The sequence below is a fragment of the Lygodium microphyllum genome, chromosome 14 (assembly GCF_053477565.2).
Source record: "Lygodium microphyllum isolate KBCC chromosome 14, Lygodium_microphyllum_v1.1.10, whole genome shotgun sequence".
NCBI classification, from domain to species: Eukaryota; Viridiplantae; Streptophyta; class Polypodiopsida; order Schizaeales; family Lygodiaceae; genus Lygodium; species Lygodium microphyllum.
Window position 1 is genome coordinate 53,638,567 of NC_141148.1, and position 23,260 is coordinate 53,661,826.

The following is a 23,260-nucleotide window of genomic DNA, read 5'->3' on the forward strand; positions in this document are numbered from 1 at the left end:
TACAAGAAAACAAGGCCATAGAGGAGGTATGGTGCTCCTCTAAGAATCTGAAGAAGAAATATCTTCGCTAGCACCACCATGGCTACTAGCATCGCTATCCCCCTCCTCGCTATGCTCCACATCGAGGTTCGCCTACACACACAAAAGATCAAGGTTGCTTACGTACACATGGTGGAGAAAAAGTTATAATTAGCTATACTTTTAATAGAAATGTAAGAAAAACATACCTCCTCTGGTTGTCGAATCCTCATAGCCTGGTTGTATTGGTCCTCAGTGATGAGACCCTCCTCATAGAAGTGAAGCCATGTGGCTGCGCGGTTATGGCCTCGATGGTAACCTACCTCTCTAGGAGTAGGTGTCCTACCAATGATAGTAGTTTGCAAAATAATTATGATATATACAAACAATTATGAGACACAATGTATTAGAATAAATTATATAAAAATTTGAAAGAAATATAAATTTTAAAAAACTAAAAATCAAAATATACTTACAAACTCTGCCTCCCACGACTCTCTGCTGCCCGATCCGTAATGTGACGATTCCATGGTTTCCATTTGGATGTGTCGCGCCTCTGCGTGTTGGCGACTCTTCACTTTCTCTGCTACTTTCTTCTTGGCTTTCTTCCACTCGATGCGGTGGCACATAGGCTTCATCATCATGGAAGATGCCACCAGTATCTGTAACTCTATAGTACTGGATTACAGGCTCCTCTACGTGATCTTTTGGTGAGGGTGATTGCTCGCCACCTCCTAGGCAACCCCCATACAAGCCTCGTCCTCCCCCTCAACTCTCCCTCCTCCCTCTCATTCGACTACCCTTTGCCACGTGCGTCGGCTGACGCTTGTGCTTCAGTCGATGCATGTACAGGTGCTGCACGTGGAGTACCTGCAATTGTAGTACCAGGCAAAGATGTCAAAGGTGCTCCAAACATGATGCTAAACACCTCGTCTGTTGTGGGAGAGCGGCCAAGGTATCTGGTCATCACTCCCATGAAGTCTTCCTTACTAGGAAAACCTCCAAAAAATGCATTGAGCCCTCTGCTGAATAAGCCCAATGTATCATTCATGCGATCCAAATCTGGGTCATTGCTAGATGAACCAGGATGAGACATCTGCAAAAAAAACATAAGAAAAAGACAAATTCGTACAATTCTAGAAATAAAAAATTATTTTCTATCAAAGCTAGCTAGCGCGTGTATAACTGTGTCTAAAATGCAGGATAGATGCGCTCTCAGATGCATCCCTAAAGTCAACCCTCTGGTCAGAGCGCGTGTATATCTGCATCTGAGATGCAGATAGACACACTATCAGATGCGATTTCTGAGTCAATGCTTCTGGCACGCGTGTATCCTCGCGTGTGGACTGTAGAATATACGCGTCTGGAGACGCGACTCTGAAGTCAAAGCTTCTAGGCAGGGTGAGTGTATTCCCACGTCTCACATGTAGGATACACGCGCCTGGAGACGTGACTCTGAAGTCAAAGCTTCTTCTGTGCAGAGCACGTATATTCTCGCGTCTCCAGTGCAGAATACACGCGCTCTGAGACGCGGTCGCAGACTCAATGACAGCAAACATAGCTTCGTGTCTATCCCTGCGTCTGTATTGAAATGTAGACGCACTGGCAAACGCGCTTAGTCGGCTAATTTCAGTCGAGGACCGCCATTCATGATTTATTTGTGCTATACAAAATGCAATCATAGATCCTAATACACAGAGACAGAGAGAAAGAGAGAAAGAGAGAGAGAGAGGACTCACCTTGGGTGTTTGGTGTGGCGGGTGGTGGCGCTTCTTCCTTCTCCTTCTTTCTCTCCTTGGTGAGTTACTCTCCCTTGATGCTTGCTTGCTGCTTGTTGTCTCCTCTCTTTGCTTCTTCTTCTTCTTATTCTCCTCTCTCTTGTTCTCTCTTTCTTCCTCTCCTTAGCTTTCCTTTTTCTCCTCTTGTCTCTTTGAAGTGAAAGACGAGGTGAGTCATGAGGAGGTGAGCCATGAAGAGACTGCATGTCGGCTAAACTCGAGCTTCAGAATGCGCAAAAAACGCAAGAAAGGAAAGGTGCAATTTGAAAAGAAATGATTTAAGTATCTTTTGAATTTTGACATTTTCCTCTATTTTCGTGTGTATATGCGCATCTAAGTTTACAAAAACGCGCATATAGACGCGAAGTTAGATGCACAAATAGACGTAAATTTAGATGCATAGGTAAACGCAGATATAGACATACATTTAGCTTTTATCATAAATTTTTGTTTTTAAGATAAGTTTTGATAGTAAGTTCTTATCATAAGTTGTTATGTATTTATGATAAGTTTTGTGTATTTAAAATTGAGATCTTAGAATAATTAATACACCAGCTTGAAGTTTTTATGTAAACATATGAATGACAAATATTTTGGTATTGTCATGAATTAGGTTTAATCATGTCGTCGTCATCACCTGAGAGCGGGATTTAGGTGACGGGAAGTGCTTAAAAATAGCTAAAAAATATGAATATCAAGGGAAAAATATTCAACGTCAAAGGCGGCGGCTCGATCTAGGACGATTTTAAGCGCCAAAGTGCTTTAAAGGTGCCCGAGCGACACTTGTCGATTTTTCATAATTTTTCAGACAGTCGTGCGGGTTAACACGAGCTACTGGCCAATGCGGGATGCTAAGCCGGACGCCCAGGATTTTTCAGAGCTCAATTCGGAGTCCGGACGGGGAAATGGCCAAGGAAACGATCAAGATATGAAAAGGTGGACACTTGGGAGGCCAAATTTGAGCATGCCTTTTGAGTTTGGACCCCCCCCAAAAATTTTATGCACCTTATGAAGCAAAAAACGTGGAGAGAGAATGAAGAGGAATGAAAAAACGTGATCAACAGAGGGCGCCATTTTTTTCGCCATGAATGGATGAGAGGCATCATGGCTGCTGCAAACAACCCCCCCAATGGATTATGGGGCTTCATTCCCCTCTGTCTGTGGACTCTATCGCCGCCTCTCGCCCGAGAAATGGTGGTCTCTATGAAGAATTCTGATTTCAGTCTTTCTCTCTCCTCCCTCTCTCTCTTCTAAAGGCAAATTCATGTGGGAAGAAGAAGGAAGAAGAAAGAATGATGGAGGCTTGTCCGGCATGGACCGGATTGCTACCCGGGCTGAGAATGGTGATTGGTGATGGTGCTGGACATGAAGTGTTGCTGTTTTCCAAATCTACAGCCATGGATACAAAACCCGAAACACGCAAATAAGCGGTAATTTGAAATTTTCAAAGGAAATTTGAGTTTTTATGGCTTTTGATGGATGAAATGGTGTTCATGTGGGATAATAATTGTTCATGATGCTGTTTTCTATGAGTTCTTGCTGGTCATGATTAAAAAATCAGAAAAATATGCATTTTGTGGTTCAAAATAATATGTTAAAACACGTAAAACATGAAAAACAAGGAAAAATGAGGGTTTTTGGCATGAAAATGGAAAAATGGGTAGGAACATCAACTAAACTTTCATTTCTCTGCAAGAAGGAACTAAGGGCCACAGCCCATAACCTGTTTTGAATTTCCAGCAATTAAATAATGCAGGAAAATAAGGGAAAATAGAAAAAAAACCATGAAAAATAGGGAAAAATGCATTTTGGGTTCCGAAAAATAAGGATAAATAAGAGCAATGTTTGTGAATGGTTGTGGGGACTGAAGCATGAGGATTTGCCTCAGTTCAACCCCATTTTCTTGTGCTAGTGTGGTTTTTTCCGCTTTCTATACATAAAATGATGTCAAAATACCCTACAAATCTATCCAACGATGCACTACTTAAACGGGGAAGGGTAGAGAAGTTGAAATATGTCTAAATGCCGTGTGAGATGATGGAAAAGTTGCTGATTTCTATGCATTGCATCTAGGACGGAATAATAATGATAAAAATTAAAACCTAGTAGCACGAAGATCACTTCGGTGCTAGGTGATGCAACGAAGCACAAAGCGGTTAGAAAGAAAAGCATGAAGGAGATGTTTTGCACTTGCACGCTGCTGGTTTTTAAAATGTTTGAGCACTAGGCATCCACCTCTTTGCATGATCATTTAGAGGAAATTGAAAGTATCAGAGTTAGCTCCTGGACATGCATAGCAATTGTTTTCAGTAGGCCTTTGACCCACCGTTGAGGGCGTGAGGTTCCTATGCTGTAGGATAGACGAGGGTTATAGGGGAAGTCAAGTAAGGACAATGGTACATTCCTGGATACGCTTATCTGGTACCTTGAGTGATGTTTGTGCGAAATGTCTAAATGTTGAGCGGCGCATCGAGGGGCCAATCCCCAAGGTGTAGGAGAGTCGCAGAGGGTTGACGGCATTCAGCCGTAGGAGGAACCCCATGTGTATGTGATTCGAGCCTTTTGGCTATGTGAAAGGGACTCCCTCTGAGGAGTAATATTGGGTTAGGATCAGTTGGACTACAACGTATTACAAACGCAATGTGTAGGAAGGCAGAGATTTTGATAGACGCTCCTGGCCGCGAGGCCGAGGGGTTGTCCTGTGCATAGTGACGAGGTCCGGCTAGTGCATGAGCCAGTGCCGGCCCTTTTTTAGGTCCATCAGTGGTGCGTCTGCCGGGAGCTGCCGATAAGTGGCGGTCTCCGAATCTTGGTCTCATAAGGGACCTGTTAGTTTTATTGGTCGATAGCCGCCTCGAAGCGGTGGATATCAAGTTAGTCTGATAAAAACTTTGGTCATTAGTATGACGGTCAATCCAATAAATTCCCAACACCCAAAGGATACTTTGTCTATCTTGAACACTCTAGTGGGATCTTTAACACGTTGGGTGATTGACTATTTTACCCTTTGCCCTGAAAGTGATACCATGCTTGAGTTTGGGTCCCTATGGGAAAATACCCATGGAGCTACCTCTAAGATTAATAGCCCATGGCGATTAGAGAAAAGGGAAAGTGAAAGTAATGTTAAGATGACACAATCATCTATGATAATTCATGATGATAATGTCATAGAAAAGACTGTGACAATGATGGTTAATATGCACATAGGAGGACATGATGATTATGATCTAAAGATACATCCGATGCTAGTGCCCGACGCAGTTGGGTACCGTAGTGTGATTGCCAAGATCCATGAAGCATTGGATGATGTCCATGTGTGTGGAAAACCATTGTTAGTAAGGAAGATTTCATTAGGACCTATCCTAAGTTTTAGCAAAGTGGTGGTAGATGAGAATAGGCTTACTAGAACACCACTAGCAGATGATGGGATAGATTCCCTATTGCATAGTGTTGGATTCCCTAAACCACTTTGTGAGTTGGCGGAAAGGGAAGTTCATGGAATTAGTGACTCTTCCACACTAGTAAAGGTGGAAATGGAAGAGGTTAAAGACCCTAATGCACTGGTATTAGGTCAAGAGGAATACGAAGATTTTAATGACCCAGTCTTGATCCCAAAAGGGAGGACTAAATGTCCTCCTCTTTATAGGGATCTACCAGTGTTTTATGGGTTGCCAAATGAGGATCCGATGATTCATTTAAGAGAATACGACCTAACTTGTATTGCAAGTGGGTTTGACGATATACATCGGATGCTTGTATTCCCAAGTACCCTAAAGGGGGAGGCAAGGAAATGGTACTGGAACCTCCCAAGAGGGTCGATCAAATCATTTGAGGAGTCTTGTGATAGATTTCTAGATGAGTATGAAAAACAGCTCCCTATGATTCAGGTCTTAGGGCAGCTTATGCAGTTTAGACAAGAGTCTTATCTTTCTGTTAAAGAGTATGCTAGAGCCTTTGATAGTACTCTTAGGCTTTGGCCAAGAAGAGCCAGTGCACTACCAGATGATGTGCTATCTGAGCTCTTTCTGAATGGCTTAGAGATTAATACGCAAATCCAAGTGGGACTGCGGAATCCTAAGTCGTTAAGGGAAGCAAAAATGCATGCCATCGATTATGAGGGTCATATTCAGAGATGTTGGGAAAACTTTTGGAGTTTTCCCCGCTCAGTACACGTGCATCCTAGCTTCCAACCATTTCTGCAAGAAGACAGCTCACTTGTTGATACCAAGGCAGCCTATGAGGGGAACCTTAGTGGCCAAAATCTCAAAGCAGAAAATGGCCATCCGATGAGTAGTAATGACATGCCTCTCAGTGAACAGGTTCCAAGCCATGTAAGTCCCAGTAGGGCTTGCAACACTTCCACGAGAGATAGTTGTGATGGAAATATGGATCGCACCAATGGGCCTATGAGTGTTGATAAGAATTCTGTGTGTGGTTCTAATTTTGTTGCTAGTAAGGCTCTTGAGAGACCTTTGGTATTGGAATCATGCTTCCGGGTGGATGTTGTTCCTTCCAGTGAAAGCATGGTTCTTATGGAAGAAAATTTGCAGTATGGACGTAAACAAGTAAAGACATCTTTTGTAAAGAGGATGCAAAATGCTAAAAGTCCACCTGTGCTTCACAAAGGTCGTAAGGATGTGAGGCCATTTAGCCATAGGGATAAGTTTGCATTGAGTTCGTTAGACCAGTGCAGCAAATTGAGGGAGTGCAAGAATATTAAGGGAAATGTGAGTTGGATTTGGAGACCCAAAATCTCCAAAAGTATGGCAGGAGTGTCAGATGCAAGGCCAAGGATCCCATCTGGATATATTCTGTTGAACCCCCAAGAGGGTAAGATTGGATATATATCTGACCATATACACTGCCTTGGGACACACCCATGTGATATGCTTAGGCTTGAAGTTCTACCTAGTTTGGGTCCCAGCACTGATCTACGTGAAAACCCAAATAGGGGAGGTTTGAATGAGTACAAAGCTATGATTCTTTCTCCCAAAGGAGCCACTCAGCCGCTTGAACGACTAGGTTATTCGGATTACAATAAATGTGGGACATGCGAGCCCACTAAGGTTGTTCATTCAGCTCATAGTGCCCAAGAAGGGATCGGTCTTATTGATGAGTTATTTGTGGAAAGGCTTGGACTTGTAGCTCTACAAGAAGACAACCATAAGATTAAAAAGAAAAAAAAAGAAAAAAAAATACAAGATCAAGCTTTTAGCTAACCTGCATGAGTAGCATGGGGCTAGTCGACCTATGATATGCTATCTTTGGCACCTTGGGTAGTCTGAGAGGGTGTGATGTATATGCCAAGGACATCAGTATTACGTGGACTAAAATGACCTATCTAGTTTTAAGGTAGGAAGGCTAGCTGCTTTGGATATTAACTCCAGATTTCGTTAGGGCAAGAGGGCCGATTTAGTTTTGTAGTGAAGTATTTTATTTCATTAGGCCAAGAGGGCCATTTCCCTGTCTAGTGCAGGTGCGTTTAATTGGGTTTTTGTTTAAGTGTTGTGCTGGACAGATTTCGTGGTTCATGGACTTTGGTGGAGCCTGGGGGAGCCTTTGCTGCGATGGAAGTTTCTTGTGGCCAATCCAGGTGATACCTCTCCTTTACGAGTACCTTTCTTTCCTGTTATATTTGTATTTGTACTTGTCAAGGGGATACATTTTTGTTGGAGACCGGCAACCAAGGTATGAAGTCCCAGGTTTCGGTTGAGTATGTTTGAGGGAGGTCGGAGTCGTCATTGCCTCCTGCAACGACATTGTTAGACATTGAAAGACCTGTTTTAGAAGGACGTCCTAGTGGCTCTGTTCTGCTAACCTGCTAGGCAGCCGTTCTAGGAGTTCTTGTTAGTAGTGAGGCAGTTAGAGAAGCCGCCAGAAGATAATAATGATGATGCCCAGAAACTTTGTACATCCTAAAAGATGAATATAAATGCGAAGGTGTGTAAAAAGGGGTTCTAACCCCTATCAAAGAAAAGAAATGAAATGGAAATGTATAAGCAGTTGATCATTGCCTTGCGAAGGCCTGGTAGGTTCCTGGGGACGAGTCAGACCCGGGGCCGATACCTTGTCTTCCTAGGGGTGGCTTCTTGCTGGAAAAAAATTTGACAAAACAAGGAAGGTTGGAGCTAAAATAAAAGTGAGCGTTAGAAAAGGATTAAGTGTCACCTTGCGAGGGCTTGGTAGGTTCTTGGGTGCCAAGACAGGTCCTGAGACCGATGCCCTGTTCTCCTTGGGTCACTACGCTCAGCTCCCTCCTTTTTACATGCCCAAGTATGTTCATCCAATAAAAACCCTAAAAGAAGAAATGTACTGAAAGAGAATATTCTTTGATTAGGCTCTAGGAGTCCTCGCCTTGTAGGAGCTCCTAGTTGTGTTGTCTTTAGTTGGTCAGTAGTTCAGACTACCACTTAGGGCAACCTCTTTAGCAGTTCTTTTTAGTTTGGCTGTGTTGGAGCAGTTGGTTAGTGATTCACTTCGGATCTTCTATTAAATGATGCTAGGCCTACTCCTTGTGGATGTCATGCCTTGGTTTTGTCCAGGGGTAGGGGGAGCATTGTGCTGAGTTTTATGATGATCATTGTTTTGTATCAGTTTGATGCTTCTTTGGTTGTTTATGTGCAGATATGTTCGTGGATTCGACGGGCTGAGTCGCCCTATATCGTGGTCGCCAATGAGAGCGGAATTTAGGTGACGGGAAGTGCTTAAAAATAGCTTAAAAATATGAATATCAAGGGAAAAATATTCAACGTCAAAGGCGGCGGCTCGATCTAGGACGATTTTAAGCGCCAAAGTGCTTTAAAGGTGCCCGAGCGACACTTGTCGATTTTTCATAATTTTTCAGACAGTCGTGCGGGTTGACACGAGCTACTGGCCAATGCGGGATGCTAAGCCGGACGCCCAGGATTTTTCAGAGCTCAATTCGGAGTCCGGACGGGGAAATGGCCAAGGAAACGGTCAAGATATGAAAAGGTGGACACTTGGGAGGCCAAATTTGAGCATGCCTTTTGAGTTTGGACCCCCCCCAAAAATTTTATGCACCTTATGAAGCAAAAAACGTGGAGAGAGAATGAAGAGGAATGAAAAAACGTGATCAACAGAGGGCGCCATTTTTTTCGCCATGAATGGATGAGAGGCATCATGGCTGCTGCAAACAACCCCCCCAATGGATTATGGGGCTTCATTCCCCTCTGTCTGTGGACTCTATCGCCGCCTCTCGCCCGAGAAATGGTGGTCTCTATGAAGAATTCTGATTTCAGTCTTTCTCTCTCCTCCCTCTCTCTCTTCTAAAGGCAAATTCATGTGGGAAGAAGAAGGAAGAAGAAAGAATGATGGAGGCTTGTCCGGCATGGACCGGATTGCTACCCGGGCTGAGAATGGTGATTGGTGATGGTGCTGGACATGAAGTGTTGCTGTTTTCCAAATCTACAGCCATGGATACAAAACCCGAAACACGCAAATAAGCGGTAATTTGAAATTTTCAAAGGAAATTTGAGTTTTTATGGCTTTTGATGGATGAAATGGTGTTCATGTGGGATAATAATTGTTCATGATGCTGTTTTCTATGAGTTCTTGCTGGTCATGATTAAAAAATCAGAAAAATATGCATTTTGTGGTTCAAAATAATATGTTAAAACACGTAAAACATGAAAAACAAGGGAAAATGAGGGTTTTTGGCATGAAAATGGAAAAATGGGTAGGAACATCAACTAAACTTTCATTTCTCTGTAAGAAGGAACTAAGGGCCACAGCCCATAACCTGTTTTGAATTTCCAGCAATTAAATAATGCAGAAAAATAAGGGAAAATAGAAAAAAAACCATGAAAAATAGGGAAAAATGCATTTTGGGTTCCGAAAAATAAGGATAAATAAGAGCAATGTTTGTGAATGGTTGTGGGGACTGAAGCATAAGGATTTGCCTCAGTTCAACCCCATTTTCTTGTGCTAGTGTGGTTTTTTCCGCTTTCTATACATAAAATGATGTCAAAATACCCTACAAATCTATCCAACGATGCACTACTTAAACGGGGAAGGGTAGAGAAGTTGAAATATGTCTAAATGCCGTGTGAGATGATGGGAAAGTTGCTGATTTCTATGCATTGCATCTAGGACGGAATAATAATGATAAAAATTAAAACCTAGTAGCACGAAGATCACTTCGGTGCTAGGTGATGCAACGAAGCACAAAGCGGTTAGAAAGAAAAGCATGAAGGAGATGTTTTGCACTTGCACGCTGCTGGTTTTTAAAATGTTTGAGCACTAGGCATCCACCTCTTTGCATGATCATTTAGAGGGAATTGAAAGTATCAGAGTTAGCTCCTGGACATGCATAGCAATCGTTTTCAGTAGGCCTTTGACCCACCGTTGAGGGCGTGAGGTTCCTATGCTGTAGGATAGACGAGGGTTATAGGGGAAGTCAAGTAAGGACAATGGTACATTCCTGGATACGCTTATTTGGTACCTTGAGTGACGTTTGTGCGAAATGTCTAAATGTTGAGCGGCGCATCGAGGGGCCAATCCCCAAGGTGTAGGAGAGTCGCAGAGGGTTGACGGCATTCAGCCGTAGGAGGAACCCCATGTGTATGTGATTCGAGCCTTTTGGCTATGTGAAAGGGACTCCCTCTGAGGAGTAATATTGGGTTAGGATCAGTTGGACTACAACGTATTACAAACACAATGTGTAGGAAGGCAGAGATTTTGATAGACGCTCCTGGCCGCGAGGCCGAGGGGTTGTCCTGTGCATAGTGACGAGGTCCGGCTAGTGCATGAGCCAGTGCCGGCCCGTTTTTAGGTCCATCATCACCTAGTGCGGTGCATGCTGATGAGTCAACGAGCACATCCTCAAGTGAGGATGAAACATTACGTCTTCATAATCGAGATGCATGGCTACGAAAAAAAATTAAATGCATATGTGATCATTGTCAAGGATGTATTTTTCGAGCACATCGAGTTGCAATGTCACACCTCAGCATGTATGGAGGATGGGACCGAGAAAAATCACCGATATTCATTGTTTTTTTTAAACACTAAGATTGCTAGTCTATGTTACTCAATATATATCAACGTACATGAAACTCCCTTTTGTGGTTGAGCAGGATGCGGTGCCACATTCTCATATGCTCCCTCCTGGGCATCGAGAGGCTGCAAAACATCGACGCGAGGAGGCAGAGTCTTCAAGAAAAGTGGAGACTGATGACCATGATAGTAGCCCTCATGAAATGCCCCATCAAGTTGTAGAGGATGAGATTTTGGACAACATGGTACATCATCTATTTTCACAATCGGTTCAAGGAGAAGGTCACTCTACGAAGCCAAATGATCCACTATACATAGCGTCATCTACTCCTTTGTATGAAGGTTGTACGTACTCCATTCTTCGTGCGTCCCTCATGATACTTAACTTGCAAACAATTTACGGATGGAGAAATGTCAGTTTGAATGCATTATTGAAGTAGGTATCAATTCAGTTTGGCTTATGAATCATAATATTAATTGTTCTATTTTGAAATTAGACACAAATATATGTTGGTGGTTTTTTAACTCACTTTTAAAAATATATGTAGGTTATTATCACAAATGCTTCCAAAAGGAAATAAATTGCCAACTAAGAGAGAGCAAGCAAGACATTACTTGACATCTCTACGAGGCCTCGATTATGTCAAGATCCATGTATGTGTCAATTATTGTATCTTATTTCGTGCGATTCATGAGTTCGCACGAGAGTGTCCTGTTTGTGGCGAATCAAGATACGAAGTGGAGATGAAGTCAATGGATGTGCCTCGTAAGGTTTTGCGACATTTTCCGATTGTTCCACATATTCAACTTATGCTCACGTGTAAGTCTATTGGAAAGTTCATGTCATGGCATGCTAGTCATCGTTCAAGTGATGGAAAATGGAGGATCCCTACAGACACACCAGCATGGCAATATATAGATAATTTGTGGCCCGTTTTCAAAGAAAAGCCAAGAAATTTGAGATTTGGTTTAGGTATGGATGGAATCAATCCATTTGGCATCAAAAGCACATCATACAGTGTATGGCCAGTGGTATTGGTGAACTATAATATTGCTCTATCCATGGCAATTAAAAAGGGACATGTAATGTTGTCCCTTCTGATTCCTGGAAAGCACAAGGTAAAAAACATGGACATTTACTTAGAGCCTTTGATTGAAGAGTTAGAAATGTTATGGGAAGGTATTGAGATGCAAGAAACAAGCGCATCTGCATCCTCTAGAGATTTCACATTGAAGGCCATGTTGTTGTGGACCATGCATGACTTTCCAGGATACGGAGAGTGTTCAGGTACATGTATATAACTTTATATTTGAAATTCAAGACTTGAATCAATTGCATTTTATTAATTCACTTGTTTGTTCAGGTTTAACCACATCAGGATATCATGCATGTTCTATTTGCGGTCCCTCTCTAGTTTCCTCTAGACTAGCATGTTTAAACAAGGTTATCTATGACAATCATCATCGATTTCTTCTTATTGACCATCCCAAATATGTTCTCCCTACTAATGGAATGACTCCACAATCTCTAACCATTTGAGATTGGAAGGAGAGATGGATTAATGTCGAGAGCCACCCTCCACTCGGCATGAGTCAGTAAGAAGTGCATTTCTCTCGATTGACTTTAAAGTATTTAGCATGATGAATTGTTTACATAATATATTGTTTGTTTGTTAGGTTGTCTATATTTTTTCATCTTTCGTATTGGACTGAACTCAAGATCAATCACCTGTTGGACCCCATGCACATATTCAAAAATGTTGTATCTACATTATGGGATCACTTGATAGAGGCTCGTGATTCAGTCAATGTAAGGGAGAATTTACGTAACATTGGTCGCATGAGACGAGCCTGGCCATGCATTGGACCTAGAGGAAAGATTGAGCTACCCCATGCACCTTGGATGTTGTCAAAGAACGAGGAAAAAATAGCGAAGGAATAAATATGTAGCTTTCGAACACCCACAGGATGTATGAGATGTCTCAAGGGAGCCTTCATAAAGAAAAAGAAAAGAGGTGTGGAGCAACTATCTGGTTTGAAGTCCCACGATTGGCACAAAATGATTCAAGTAAGGGTATCTCTAACCATGAATATAGTAATTAGTGGAGTGACTATGTCTAAACTTTGGGGTATGATGACTTTTTCCTCAACTAATCATTTCATCTATGAATATTGTTTAGATTCAGTTTGTACTTCCTACTAGCATATCCCATTGTGTATCCAAAGATGTACATGATATCATTTACAAGATGGGAGAGCTTGTGAGGTGTGTATACATTGTATTTTTTCATTATATATCTTTGAATTTCTACACAAAAATAAAAAATTGTCAAATACATCCTGACAGACAGGTGAGCTCGAAGGAAATTGATCCAAACACATTGCAAGATGCTCGAGTATTATCTGTTGAGGTGGTTTGTTTGGTGGAGGAAATTTTTCCTCGATCCATTTTGACTACTCAATTACATTTACTCGTACATCTGATTGATGAGATCGTACTTGGGGCAGTTCATGCAAGGTGGATGTTTTTTCTTGAGCACTTCATGAAAACCTTGAAAGATTTTGTGAGGCAAAAAGCACGGCCTGAGGAAAGCATGGCTGAGGGTCGGTTAGTGCAATCATCCCTTGTTTATATCTCTCAATATCTTGCTGAAGTAGACCCCTCTCAACCATGACTATGGAAAGATGATGAAGACTTGAGGATGACCTCTATAATACCTCAAGGAAAAGGAAAAGAGAAATACCCAAGATTGTGGTGTCCTTGCTCACTTCGAGGATGCCAATGGTACCATGGAAGGTTATTGTGGCTTGATCCAAGATATTCTAAAGCTTGACTTCAAATGATTATTTATATATGTACTAGATGTTAAGTGGTTTAATGAAGTGGTAACAAATGGTGAGCATTGCACAATCAGACATCATCCAAGTGGTTTTGTAATCATTGACTCTACAAAATTTCACCAAAACAAGAATGACACATTAGTACTACCTCAACAATGCGAGTAGGTATATATGCAAAAGCTAATTTTTTTTATATGTATACATGTGATACATATACACAATATAATAAGTATTTAAGTTTTTTGCTTTTGTTTTTCAAATACAGGTTGTGTATCATCCAATGGTAAACAATAACCGATGGTGGTATGTCATCCCTATATCTAATCGTTCAAAACCAATATATGGTAATATTACCGACATAGAGATAGCAGATGACAATCCAACAATTAATGATGATGTACATGATGACACCATAATGGATGATATGCGTGATATAGTACAAGATGAACCTCGCGAGGATGTTCAAGCAAATGCAGAAGAGGACAATAAAGTGATTGTCAATGATATTGATGAAGTTATTGAGCAATATAGCAACACATCTGATAGTGGGATAGGCTTATTTGTTTCGTTACCTCTTGGTAACATAGACCTAGAGGTAGATAGTTTAGCAAGAGCTGATCTCATTGAAGATGAGATGGATCTTTCACTGTAACATACTTAATTTGCTTAATGATTCAATGTGTATTCTTAATTCTATGGTTTTTATCATGCGCACACGTGCATACTCAAGAATCAATAGTCACGTTTAAAGCTAAATTGAATTTTTCATAATAAAAAGGAAGTATTTTTTATCATCTTTAAGTAGAGAAATTACAAGATACATGCAATGCTTGTTACTAATTGTATAATAAGGTTTCTGTCGCTTGGGGCTAATTACTTATATCAGGCTCGTCAAATGGAGGAACTGCCATTCATTAGAGAGCAATACAAAAATAATTATTAACTCTGGTTTTTTTATTATATTAAGCCCAATTTCAAGTGGTTAAATAATTACGCATCTGAAGACGCGTCTATTTACGTGGATATATAGACACAACATTCACGTCTATTTACACGCTCTTTTACACGCACATATAGACGCACCCGACTTTGCGCATCTAACATGCGTGTCTATGCCTCATTTCTGTTGTAGTGATAGCATCTTGGAAGGCCAAAAAATTTTGTATACTCTACCAAATTGGAATATTTATGTATATATACATATATCTTATGCGATGTGTACTGAATTCAAATAATTGACTAAAGTTGTTTTTTTTCTTAAAATGCACGGCTTTTAATTTTTATTTAATGTATGCACATATCAAAAGTAGTAATACGTACGGATACGAGTTACCGAAAGTGCAACACTACATGCTGATATAATTAAATTGGATTATGTTAACATATGCAAATGCATCATTCACGTATCACACATTATCATCACACTTACATGAACCACACATTTATTCAATAAATATTTATTTATAAAGACAAAGTAAAATATCTTATATTCATCAAGAAGAATACAGGCGATGGTTGATAGTGATGGAAGATACAAAAAGTCGATAATTAGCAAGAACTCTCATTCGTTCCTTGGCTTTTTCATCAATGGAGAGGAGGGGTCAACTTCTGATGAAAATAGAAGTTTCTTCTTTGCTTCAAAAATGACACGCTCCCCCTTCAGTTCTTTCTCCAGGAGAAGCTGATCTAACACTTTAGCAAGGTCACCTAATGTAGCAAGCACACACATTGCTCCACCATGCGTTTGCTCAAACAAGTAAATAATTTTTGACCGCTTGATTAGCGCCACCTTCTCTAAGCTAGATGTCACAGGTGTTGCTTGAAAAGGTCCAAACCTAGTCAAAGATTGAATTTTCATGATTGTTTCTTGCCCTTGTCGTGAGCACTTCTTATGGAAGACCACCAAGTTTGCAACAAGGTTGCCAATGTACTCCTTCAGAGCTAAATCCTTCCGTCGACCCACATGCCGAGCTCCTCCTTGTCTATATAAAATATGTCTTGAATGACAAAGTCAAATCAAACAATATATTTAGCAACTAATCTAGAGTTATCAGAAAGTGAGGAAACTTGACGGTAGGGTACATTGCATCCCCACAAATCCATCGGTGAAATTTTGGCAAAAAATGATGCATGTTGTTGCCTTGTCCGAAGTCTGGTGTTTGGGGTCACTTTCTGGGCCAAAACGTGGCCCCAGATATCAGACTTCAGACTCCAGGGGACCCCATGCACCCTACCGTCAAGTTTCGTTGCATAAAAATATATGGGCAGCTATAGTTATTATTTTTGGCCAAGATTTCACTGGTGGACTTCAAGGGACCCAATGCACCCTATCGTCAAGTTTCATCACATAAAAATATATGGTAGTTAGAAATATCACCTTCTCCAGATCATCTTGTATCTTCATTTCCTCATGTGTCAGTGAGGCATCTCTTTGGACAGAGGGATTTGGTAGGAAGCTGGGGCCTTGGTTCGAACATATCATGCTATAGTGCTTCAAATTCAGCATCTAGCACAAGGTAATCTTCTTCAACTGAGGTAATATGCTCCTATGCTGCTATGATGGCATTCATTATATCTAAGCTTGTGCCATCATATCTTCCAATCTCTTCCATCGTCGGATGCACATCCATGTAATCATAATCGATTAGGTCTTCCATAGAATCCCTGATTATGATGGAAAGCAACTCTTCTTCCTTCATTTCCAAGTATTGCAACACATCTGATAGAAGCTAGTATTGTACACCATCTACTTCAATGGGCATCAAGGAGGCAAGGTTGGGTTTGTCGACTTGTGGTTATTTTGAAGAACATGGCACCATGAGAGCCAAGCCTTGCTTTGCCACCACCCGATATTCCTCTTCAACATTTATGAGCTCTTCAATTGGTTCTTCTCTCGTATATGTGATAGCAAAAAGCTGTGGAGTTGTATCTTCATCGCTCTCCTCCTCTAGGGGTGTATACAATGCAAGGAGGTAAATTGCCAATGCTGAATCACACTCCATGAGATCCAAAGGTGTTGTATCTGGTGTATCACCCATGGGAACAATGTATACTCTATGCAAAGGATCCACGTAGGCCCCTGGGGGGATCCACTAGGGTTTATCGTATGGTACCACGTGAGTGTAAGGGAGGGGGGTTATTTAAGGGAAGGAAGATACATTTTATAAGATAAGGTCCCATAAATAGGGATAGATAAGGGGTATTTTCATATATTTCTTCATGCAAGTGACGTCTCCTTATTACTACTAGTGAATCCCCTGTGCATGGGCTAAACACCTAATCACCACTTTTTGGTAATTCGTCCCTGCCTAAAATATCATGAACTATTCCAGAGGCACCCAAACCATGTCGGATCCCTCGATAGAGTATGTGAAGGTAGCAATGGTGCTCACAAAGTCTTCCAAAACCTAAAGGGGGGGATCTCTAAAACAATAGCATTACAAGTAAGATAATATGATTTATATGTTTAGTTTTATGATTATATTATTAGTTTCACTTCTTCCATACTCATATATACACATTTTTATGGTAGTGTGAAGTATATACTTCTACTATTGACTCTCAAAAGCTAGATGTATACATTGCGACTATGGACGATATTCCAATTGATCAAGCGTTGGAAAATGTCTCCTATGAAATTGTGTGTTCATCTTTAATGCATGGTTTTTATGCTTTTATAAAATTTCATGCATTTAATATATGTGTGTGACATTATCTTAGCCTCTTGGAGAATAAAAAATCTTTGAAATGCCGTAAGAAGATGAAGAAATTGATTTATCATTACATGTAATGTCTTTATTTAAAATTTGTATATTTTTCTTAGATCATATATATTTTATAAATATTTATATATGAAGAGTTTTTTGTCTTAGATAAATATAATTGTCAAAGGATAAGAAAGCTTTCAAAAATTTCAAGATTAAACAACAAATCAAGTTTTGATGTCTATGTTAAAATTTATTTTGATTATATTTTTAATATTTTAATTTATTACCTTTAATTCTATTTTAGTTGTTTACAACAATACTTAGCTTTGGTTTCTTTCCTTCACCTAAAATAAACTCGAAGAGATATTTTTCAATATTTAAATATAAGCAACTTTGTTATATGGAACATTCATGATGGTAGTTGTTCTTATTTATCTTCTCAATAATTGTATTTTAAGTATTCTCAACCATTATGATACAATTGAGTACCAAATACTAAGCAAAACTTATACAATCCTTTAGTTAATGTGCATTATAATGAAGCATACAACCTTTTTCACTAATTGTTCAGTATATATAATTTGCAACCTATTTTTACAAATAACTACCAACAACAATGTATTCATATTAAAGAGTTTCTTGAGTATTTGACAGTTCTTTGAATTGAAGTATTTTATTTTCCTTTTTATGATTAAAAAAGAGATTTGGAATCCATAATGTAGTTGGGAAGAAACTTGATAGGGTTAGGTAGCTATTGACTTGAGTTAGTATATGTGACAAAGTTAGGTTGAAGGTACCATCTTTAGTTAGTGTTTGTGAGTTGTAAGAAGAGTAGTAAGTCTTGATTGGTGAATACACAGGTTTCCTAAAATTCTAAATCTTGACTTACCATCCCTTTTTCACAAGACCATATGTATTTTTGGCCATCGCATGCAATCCCTTTGACACCACTGTCGGAGGGGTTTTTGTCGAAAGGCCGAATCGACCGAGGATCAGAGGTAGAAGGAAGTAGAGATAGGAGATAGAAGAGAAGAAAGAGAATAAATAAGAGGTAAACACAACAAAGACAAAGCACAATGAACTGAATCAATATGTATTGAAAGAACCTGGAATCTTTCCTCTACTTAGAAGCAATCTCTAGGCATTAGATCTCTTGGAGCTTCTTTGTAGAACAAAATGTGCATCCAAATTACAAATCCTTTGCTGCTCGGAACCCAAAACTCATGGCTCCGTTGGCTTTGAAAGGGGGGTAAAACCCCAAGACACTTGATTACAAATCTCCCAGATCACATGTTCAAAGTGCAGTTTTCAGCCCATTTTCAGCGATCATGACGCGCGTGATTTCGTCAATCTGTCTTTTTTATGAAAATCCCATAATTGGCTAAATGAGCAACTTGTTTTTTGTATGCCATCCTAATCTAGAAGCTTTTATTAACTTTTTCAAAAAAATTACAATAAATAATATAAAAAAAGATAAAATTATCCAAAAATCTAGTATTTTTTGATAATCCATGCAGCTCACATTAATACTAATGAATTAGATCACATTGACTCTCTTGATTAATAAGAAGTCGGATGATGATGCATTCCATGCTTTTTCACATTGTGTCTGCATAGCATCACGACATCCACCCCCTTTGAACTTGCACATCCTCCAATATGTGCCAAAATCCTAGTTGTCACTGGATTTTGAGTCCTCATCCTCTGTAACCATATCCTTTGCTTCTTCATCTTCCATATCTTCCTCGTTATCCCCTATATCATGGCCACCATTTTCTTCCAATTCTGGCAACTCATAGGCAGCAGATTCCCACCTCTTGAATAATTTGATTCATTTCCTTGCTACTGGAAGTTTTATGGCTGTCCCTTCGAGTTAATTTAACACATAAGTAGCATTATCAAACACCTGTCTTACCACATAGGGTCCAAACTCGGGGGGGGGGGGGGGGGGGGGGGGGGGGGATCAGCTTATAGAAGCCCTCTATATAACGTGCGTTCAAAGGATACTTTAAAATCCCCTTTTAAAATTTTTTTCACCATTTTATATACCCCTTTTGTGAATTTTGAAAGCAATAGTTATAACCCCTGTGCATTTTCATGGCCCCTTCTGTATAATTGAAATTAAAACATGATACTACAATATTTTAGCCATGGAATTCTCACAATGATCCAAGATGGATATCCAAACACAATGTTAATATTATGAAACTTTTACAATATCACTGCAACATAGAGCTTTATACAAAAGACTCCAAGATCCACATGTCCAAACCATGTCTTATATATTTGGATTGTGTAGTATGATAAAGGTTATATATTATAAAAAAGAATAATACATAAGTATGCTACTTGAGAATCTCAAAAGATCAAAATGCCACAAAATTGGTCTGAAATCAAAACAAAAACAAATTCCCTCTTGTTAAGCACTCACACATCAATAGTGTGTGCAAAGTATATAGTATAACTAAAATCAAAAGAAAAAGATTAGATATTAACTACAATATATGCACCATATTTCAACCATGATGCAATAGTGATACATCACCTTAATACTTCAACTACAAACTTCTATCAATGTAGCACATTGCCATATGACTAGTTTGAAGATATCTCAAAAGAACTTCTCGGTTGCAATACTTTAGCTGCAAAGAGTATACCCCAACCTTGCCAAGTTGTAGCTTGTACATCCATTACCTACAAGAAAGAAGACACTACAATAAAGGTAATGACCTTATTTAGAAAGGCAATACAAAGCTTATCATAGATTAAAATCACTTTGAGCATGAAAATGATTACTCAGCGCACTTGAGAAAGTCATTAAATATCTTATAATCATTCTCATCTAGTTGGTATCTATCATTTGATGCATTATATGTTAAATTTTCCAATGCGATGATTGAGTCTATAGCAATCATATTCAAGTCAGTTAAGTCATACGTGAACATGCATTGTCCTTTCACCCTTTGGTACAAACCAAGCTGAACTTCTATCCCTTGAGGTCGATTTGTCAAATCAAAGCCCTGTTTATAATCCACATATCTACATCCTACTTTCTTCCTCATCTTTTGGACTCGGCAAAGATACCATGTGCCGCGAGACTTATCAATTTTATTTAAGTTTGTGGCCTTTCCATCTCTCTTTGGATGCTTGCTACTACCTTGATCTTATGTGTCATACACAAAATATACAGCACAATCACAACCTATCCCAAAGAAATTCACATTGCTTGATGATTGTGATTTTGATTCGTGAATGAAATAGACACCTTGCCTCACTCTTGTCAATCAATCTTTTGACAATGTTGAATTCCCATTCAATTGGCTGACCAATGTGAACTTAAAGATATACTTTCCATCAACTTGTACTGTTGGGTTGATCTTTTGTCTGTTTGCAATAGTGCCCGAGCCATGAACTTCATCCAAGAGCCCATCGATTTCATGTCGAATCTCACACATCATCCCCATCTGGAACCTCTTGTAATTGCTGGTCATCACCGCTTGGTTTTGCAAAGTCATCATACTCATCAGCCTCCCCCATCTCAGCATCTAGTTTTGAGCATGTCAAATCTGTATCTTCCCAAGGGTGTAACCACCAATTCAAGTTATCTGCTTTGCTAGGTTTCAATCCCAATGACTAACACAACATTTGTGCTTGATGCAAGCCCTCTTTCAAGGCATCCACTATTACATCATCTAAAGACACACATTCATAGTTGCCTAAATCTACTTCTACAATTCCATCTTTTCTACAATTCCATCTTTTTTATTCAAGCACTTCCATATATGCTCTTGTTTTTTATGAGACATTGAGAAAACCAGCTCATCTGAACTACATTCATGCATGGCAATCTTATTCAAAGTACCAACGCCATGCAAGAAATCTCCAAAGTCAAAGGCTCTCTCTTGTCCCACCATACCTCCAATTTTACTAAAATAAATTTCAGCTGCATCCGATCCAATGAGATGCAATGGATACTTGAGAGTAGGATAAAAGTCATGAAAAACCTTTATGAGAAGCACAAAAAAATGGCATGAGAGTTGAATATATGTGTAGGCCTCTCTACTTATGAAATTTATCTTCAAGTTGTACGTTGCATGTTGATGTATCCACAACCTCCAAAGCTTGAAGAAGAAACTAACCTTAGCTGCCATCACCACAGGATCCTTCAAGTTTAGATATGGTGATAGAAAAACATCAATGTAATCAGCCACAATATGCAAATATGCCACAGTTCCTTGCATACTTCTCTCTTTCTTCTGTAATTGTCTCATACAACATTGCACTTGCATGCTTGCAATCCTTTGGGCAGCTACCCAATTTTGACAATCATTTATTTGTATATCTCCATCATGTAGCTCATATTTATAAATGGAAAATGAGTTATAGACCATTGTAACATGATTGAGTGTAATCCAAACTTTACCAATCACAAGTTGTCAAGTAGGGCTATCTAGTGGACTAACAAGATTTTTTCCACAATGTACAAAGTCTTGATCATGTAAACCATACACATGCCCTTCCACTGTTCTCCCTCTTAATTTCCATCCACACCAATTAATAAAGACTTGGTCGCTATGCTCTCCAAGGTAATCTTCAAGCATGAGCTTGCGCCATTTACTATCTCCATCTGAAGTATGCCCAATTATTGGACCTATTGTATCCTTTAGTTTTGCACTCCATAAATGCTCCACAAGATTCCATTGATTTCTAAAAAAAAGCTATCAAAGCGATTACATGTGACTTGCACTACCAAAGCTAGTCGTGGAAGACTCTCATGAAGAGGGTTTACTATCAAAAGTCTTGCATAATTTCCCACCACATGATTTTGAAAGGCATCCACTATCGTATTATAACCATGTGACCCTTCTCCCACCATAATTGTGTCATTTGTAAGGCATTGGCGACGTTCTCCTTTACTTCCAAATAATCCAATAAGAGTGTCATCCTTTGCATTCCACCTGCATTTAAAAAAAATTGCTTTAACTTTATAGTGCACATGGATGGCCCTCCAAGGTTAGTACTCATAAATTCATGCAAGTGTGGCCCTCCCCAAAGCTTAACGAGCTCAAACATGGCCTTTGTGGACTCATTGTTGTGGACTCATTGAATCGTTGTGCTTGTTTTGTTCGTACTATATTCTTTACTACATCTTGAAAAAAGTCCCACAAAGCTTGTTTACCTCCAAATCTACCTTGTCAATGGGCCTCAACTATATTATTACAAAAGTGCCGCACATCCTTCTTGTTAAAGCATTCAAAGTTTGCTTCTTTCAAGGACCTAATCCTCACAGAAAGCACAACAATTCTTGCTTCTAACCACCATAGCTTTCTCTTGGATTCTTTCAAGTCTTTCTTGGACTTAACTGTCACATTTTTCAACTCTTCACTGCTAAGATAATCTAATCGCCTTCCTCCTCCTGTATTCCTAACCCCTCTCTTCTCAATAGCAGTACTCTCTCTGTATACTCTCATGCAAAAATCATCATAAGTGGGAATTTTTTTACAATACTCACAAGTAAAACTTTCAAAGGGATTTCCACCACATGAAATACGAAGGCAATTTATGTGCCTGTAGCATCCATCTACCTTAATTTCAAGAGATCCGTCATATAAGATACCTTTTGTATATGGCTCTAGATACCATTCCTTTCCTATTTTAAGGTCGTGTAGAATAGATTTTATGTTGATGTCACATACTTTGTAAGGCACGGTCCTTTGCCATAATCCCCAACAGAGTAAATTTAAATCACAAGAAGAAGGCTTATATGGGTCACCCGTACAAGTAGAAGGTCCTTTTGAATTTGTTAATACGGTACTTTCTTTGGTTGGGTAAAGAAAAGAGCTCAATGACTTTTGTTGTGGATCTGCATGAAAGAGCTTCTTTGGTTGCCCTCTAGCATTT